Here is a 6368-nt window from a genome sequence, read left to right as displayed (position 1 = left end):
TTATTCAAGTGTTTTTATAGCACTTACTCTTCAGTCTACCCCTTTCCAGATACTTCATTAGCATAAACTCAGGTGTGATCTAAAGAACTGCTTTATGAATAACAAAAGACATTCCTGTCGTTCAGGAAATTCTAAAGATTTTATGAGTTTTGTGCCAAGAAACAGGGTACCAGATAGCTTTATTATACTACAGGTGTGATGATGGAATCATGGTTATGTAAGCAAATGTTCTTTGTGAGTGATGTATCCTGAAGTATATGGTGGTAGAAAGAGATGCCTAGGGATGTGCCCCAGTAACACAACAGCAATATAAGTGGAGGACTGATAAATAAAACAAGAATACTAAATTGTTGATAGCTGCTAAAACTAGAGATGGGCTCAAAGTGGTTCTCTTTAGTATTCTACTTATGTGTGTATTTGGAAATTTAAAACGTAATGAAAAGATAAATATAGGAAAACACATGAAATAAATATAAATTATAATGAATATTATATAAATGTGTAAAAAATAAATGTATAAAAATATTAAAACATAATAAAAAATTGAATAAATACCAAAGACCATTTAAGATAATACCTCTTTGATAAAAGAGGTAACATGGGCTGGGCGTGGTGGCTTATGCCTGTAATCCCAGCACTTTGGGAGGCTGAGGTCAGAGGATTACTTGAAGCCAGAAGTTCAAGACCAGCCTGGGAAACAAAGTGATACCTTCTTTCTACAAAAAATTTTAAAAATTAGCTAAGTGTGGTGTTGAATGCCTGTAGTCTCAGCTACTTAGGAGGTTGAGGTGGAGGGATTGCTTGAGCTGAGGAGTTTGAGTCTGCAATGAGCAGGGATTGTGCCACTGCGCTCCAACCTGGGTGACTGAGCAAGACCCAGTCTCAAAAAAAGAAAAGAAAAGAAAAACTGGAATTCTACTTGGGTGTCTTAGCAGGTAACCACTGTGGGGCTGAAAATGTGTATAAAAAAAAAAAAAAAAAAAAGAATTATCATAGTAAATAGTGGGCATCTATTATTGGGTGTCTTTCATATGCTAGAATTCAACAGGTGAATCCAGAGTAAACTAAATTTTGAGTATCATGAAGATCTGCCCTGGAGATAAAGCATCCTTCAGTGTCAGCTGATAGCTTTCAGGGGAGTGTGAAGATTTTCCTGTTGAGTGTGGCCAAATGAATAACTGAGAAAGGACATACTGGAAGATCAGGAAGTTTGTAAGGCAGGACAGAAAGTAAACTACTGAGAGCATTTTTGAGAGCATCCAGACACATGCCAGGTGCTTTACATACATTGTCTTTCTTAATTCTCACAGTCACCATCCCATGCTATTATTTACATTTTCTAGGATTCACAGTTTGCAGGTTGGAATATTAAGACCCAGATATGGCTCGGCGTGATGGCTCATGCCGGTAATCCCAGCCCTTTGGGAGGCCGAGGTGGGTGGATCACGTGAGGTCAGGCGTTTGAGACCAGCCTGGCCAACATGGTGAAACTCCGTCTCTACTAAAAATAGAAAAAATTAGCTGGGCGTGGTACCGGCACCTGTAATCCCAGCTACTTGGGAGGCTGAAGCAGAACAGTCTCTTGAACCTGGGAAGTGGAGGTTACAGTGAACCAAGATCACGCCACTGCACTCCAGCCCGGGCGACAGAGCCAGACTCCATCTTGGGGGAAAAAAAAAAAGAGACTCAGATATTTGGGAGCTCATCCAAGTATTAGTTGGGATTGCAAGTTAGGTTGCGTTGGGCTCTGAGGCTCTTGCACTGGGTCACTGGAGTTCAGAGCTGGCACTTCTCTGGCTCCTGGGGAATCTGGCAGCACCCTTGGGGTAGTATATTCTCTCTCTCCTGGAAAAGCAAGCTGCACAGGTCTTCCCATGGCTACTGGGTGGACCCACAGAGCTTCACAGGCCTGGGATGGCTCTTTTTGCTGATGACACTCCTGCCTAACTCCTGGAACTAGAAAAATTAGAAGACAGAGAACAATACTATTCTGAATTTTAATTAGAAGTTCTGAGTGTTTCCTCTTCCTAAGGGCTTTCTCTCTCATTGTCTCTCTCTCTCTTTTCACTTATCTGCCCGTTTGTAATGGTTAATTTCATGTGTCAACTTGACTGGGCTCAGGGATGCTCAGATAGCTGGTAAAGCATTATTTCTGGCTGTGTCTGTGAAGATGTTTCCCAAAAACATTAGCGTTCGAATCAGTAGACTGAGGAAAGATCAGCCCTCACCAAAGTGGCTGAGCATCATCTAATCTATTGAGGGCCCTGCTAGAAAAAAAAGGTGGAGGAAAGGTGAATTCACTCTCTGCTTGAGCTGGAACATCTATCTTCTGCCCTTGGGCATGAGCACTCCTGGTTCTGATGCCCTCACACTCAGGCTGGAATTACACCATCAACTTTCCTGGCCTCCAGCTTGCAGACAGCAGATTGTGAGACTTCTCAGCCTCCATAATCTCATGGACCAACCTTTCTTACCAAATCTTTTTCTAGAGATCTCGCTAAGTTTCTTACTAGGTCTGTTTCTCTGGAGAACCTGACTAATACACTGTCTTCAGGTAATACCCTTTGCAGTATATTGTCTGCCAGTATATTGGGAGTATACTTGTCTCCATTATAAGCTGTATAACAAGTTTGGAAGAGGATTACAAGGGAGTTTTATCAACAGATAGCTGTGGTGTTCAATTTGGTGGCATGTGTATTAAAATTGGACTGATTGCTTTATGGCTGAATGTGGAGGTGCCAGGAATCAGGCTTTGAGCTGCACAGCAATGACATGGCCAAGTGCATGCCTTAAGAGGCAAAAAATTATAATTACAGAGATTAGCATGGCCCCAGTGCAAAGATGACACACAAATTTGTGAAGTATTCCATTTAAAAAATAAAAATAAAAAAAGAGATAGCTTTTATAGTGGACAGTGGATTTTATGAAAGAGAATGGATTTTTTTTTTTTTTTGAGATAGGGTCTCGCTTTGTCACCCAGGCTGGAGTGCTGTGGCACAATCCTGGCTCACTGCAGCGTTGACCTCCTGGGCTCCAGTAATCCACCCGCCTCAGCTTCTCAAAGTGCTCGGATTACAGGCATGAACCACAGCACTCAGCCACAGCTGTGGATTCTTAAAGACAGAGACTTAAAAAATGTGTGTGTGTATGTGCGCATGCACATATGTGGAGGGAAGGGGGAAGAACTGATCCTTTTCTACATCCAGATTATGGGATACTCCGATGAGGACAGAGAAAAGGAAAAAATCAGGGAGGGCAAGTTTCTTCCTCGAGTTCACATCTAACGTCATTTGCAATGAAAAGAGCAAAGGAGTGGTGGCATTGAACCTGAACTGAAGGGAAAGCGTACCTTTGCAGACGATATTGGAAGAGTTGTTCAGGACCACTTTAAGTAAAAACAAGACCCTTGTAAGGCAGCTGAGGCTTCCCAAGCAGCAGTGCCCACTGTGGGTCTGCCTGGTGAGGTAAGTGGGGATTGGAATCAAACTGCAAGAAAATCCTAGTATTAGGGCCTTGATGTTGATCCTGATTGACTTTGGTACATTCCCAAGCCCTGAGTACCTTATCAGAAGTCCTTTCTGCAGCTCATGGCCATGGCTGAGGAATCCTGGGAAAAAAGCCTTAGTAATCAATTGACACTGAAAGTGAGTTCAGATGATTTTGCTTTATGGCTGACTGTGGAGGTGCCAGGAATCAGGCTTTGAGCTGCACGGCAATGACATGGCCAAGTGCATGCCTTGAGAGGCAAAAAATTATAAAAGAATTTGGAATTGAAGTTTTGTTAAGTGTAGGTTTTCAAGCTGTGTATATGGAACACTGTCCATATGACACATGCTACCTTCTCCACTGTCACTTTGTCACAGTAATGTTTATTCCTCCCACACTGCTACTGATTCCCCACTTCCCAACCTTTCTCCAAAAAGCTCCCTGTGTGCTTTTTCTGGCCTGGTGAGAGAGGTAAACAGGATGGAATCTCAAACGATGGAATTTCCCAGCAGGCCATGCAGAGGCCCCACCTTGCTGATGTGGTTTCAGTGTTTCCAGGGACTATCAGCTCTTTGCTGACTCCCAGGAATAAAAGGTCAGTTTCCTTTAAAGCCCTTTAGTTCCCAGACTTGCCTGGGGATGACTGACTCGTGTGCAAAAGAGAGGCTGAATCAGTTTAAAGCCACAAACCACAATTCCTGGCTACTGATGATTTCCTAGGCCCTTTCTTGTCTTTTGGTTTTTCTTTTCTTTTCTTTTCCTTCCCTCCCTTCCTCCCTCCCTCTGTCTCTCTCTCCTTTTCTTTTTTCTTTTCTTTCGACAGAGTCTTGGTTTGTTGCTCAGGCTGGAGTGCAGTGACACCACCTCAGGTCACCACAACCTCCACATCCCAGGTTCAAGCTATTCTCCTGCCTCAGCCTCCTTAGTAGCTGGGACTACAGGCACGCACCACCATCCCCAGCTAATAGTAGAGACAGGGTTTCACCATGCTGGCCAGGCTGGTTTCGAACTCCTGACCTCATGATCCATCCGCCTTGGCCTCCCAAAGAGCTGGGATTACAGGCGTGAGCCACCATGCCTGGCCCTTGGCTGGTGTTTCTTGCACTGGTTATCATTGGCTTCAGGGAGTTTGAGCACAATCTTAGAGCTTTACTCTTTCCTGGCTATTCCAGCAGATTGGCTTCAGCTTCCTGCTCCCTGCTTTCAATTATAGAATGTCTCCCTTAATTTGCAGTTCCATTTTTTGTGCTCCTCCTTATCCAGTCGTCCACAGTGCTGCTACATGTCAGGCTTGTGCTAGGACCTGGGAGCAGAGAGATGACTAAAACATGGTCCCTCAGTCTTCAGCAAAGAACTGGGGAAGACAGAGTTGCAAGGAAGTCACAGTGAGTGACTCTGTCTTTATCTTCTTTCTGGATTTTGGTTTTCATGCAATTGTATCATTTTTCTTCTGGTTGAGCAAGCTCCTAGGATGGACTTAGATTGTATAGGTTATCAATAAATGCTGTCCATCCTCATGATTGTGATCATGTCCCTGTAAAGGCTTTCAAATGCCTCCAACTCATGGCACCCTTGCTTACCAGGGCAATGTGTGCAGGTAACAGAAAAGAAAAAATTTGAAGTTATTTAAACATTTTTCTGATTTCATTTTAGTTTTTATTATTGTACTGTTATTTAAAAAAAAAAAACAACAAACCCAGACCCCTGCAGGGTAGGAAAGATTTCTTTTTCTCAACCATCCTAGGTTCATAGCTGAGATTCCTATCACAAAAACAGATTAATAAGCAAAAAGCATACACATTTATTTAATATAAGTTTTATATGAAGGGGAGACTTCATAAGGAAATGAAGAGTTCAGAGAAACAGGTGAACTTGTGTATTGCTATGCTTAGGTTTGTTGAAGCATGGACTGTCATGGAGAAATATGATGGAGGACAGAAAGTTGTGACTGAATGGAAATAAGCTGGGGGAGACTTAGCAAGGCCTGTTTGTTCAGATTCCTCTCTGTGTCCCTGTGTCTTCAGAGGTGAGGATGTTCCTTTCCCCTAGGTATAGGAAGGGTATGTTTCAAATGAGGAATTTATGACCTGCTTCAGTGGAGAAGGGTGAGGGAAGGTGAGAGCAGCCTTTCTGCTTCTGTTGTTTTCTCAAATGCCAAGGTGTCATATTTTGGGGTAGTGTGTCCCGAACCCCATCTTCCCTGTCCCCCTACTGGATTAATTTGAAGTAAGTTTCAGGTATGATACATATATTTATGTGTATCTATATGTTTAAACATATATTTATAAATATCTATACATATCATAAATGCAAATATGTGTAAATGTTCTAGCATGTATCCCTGAAAGTTAAGGACTCTTTAATTAAAAATTTAAAAATAAAAAAATTCTTTTTGAGATGGAGTCTCATTCTGTTGCCCAGGCTGGAGAGCAGTGGTATGGTCTCAGCTCCCTGTGACCTCTGCCTCCCGGGTTCTAGTGATTCTCCTGCCTCAGCCTCCCTGGGATTACAGGCACCACTACCATGCCTGGCTACTTTTTTGTATTTTTAGTAGAGACGCGGTTTCACCATGTTGGCCAGGCTGATCTTTGAACTCCTGACCTCATGATCCGCCCACCTTGGCCTCCCAAAGTGCTGGGATTACAGCTGTGAGCCACTGAGTCTGGCCAGGACTCTTTAAGAGGTAACCATAATATCATGACCACACCTAAAAATTTATCAGCAATTCCTTAATATTATCAGATATCCAGTCACATTTCACTGATTTTATTATAAGCTTTTACTTTTATAGTCGGTTTGTCTGAATCAGGATTTTTGATAGGTGCCTATGTTGTGAGTGGTTGGGATATCCCTTAAATCTTTTCTTTCTTTTTTTGAGACAG

At 42.6% G+C, this 6368-nt stretch overlaps 1 pseudogene; it reads left to right on the top strand.

Annotated features, from left to right (window-relative positions):
- The first annotated feature begins 2785 nt into the window (after positions 1 to 2785).
- Positions 2786 to 2876, top strand: LOC119470109 (annotated as a pseudogene).
- Positions 2877 to 6368: the final 3492 nt, after the last annotated feature.

This window comes from Cebus imitator, unplaced genomic scaffold, assembly GCF_001604975.1.
Source record: "Cebus imitator isolate Cc_AM_T3 unplaced genomic scaffold, Cebus_imitator-1.0 Scaffold22, whole genome shotgun sequence".
Taxonomy (NCBI): Eukaryota; Metazoa; Chordata; class Mammalia; order Primates; family Cebidae; genus Cebus; species Cebus imitator.
The sequence above is the reverse complement of the archived record's forward strand: the minus strand, read 5'-3'. Positions and strand labels throughout refer to the sequence as shown.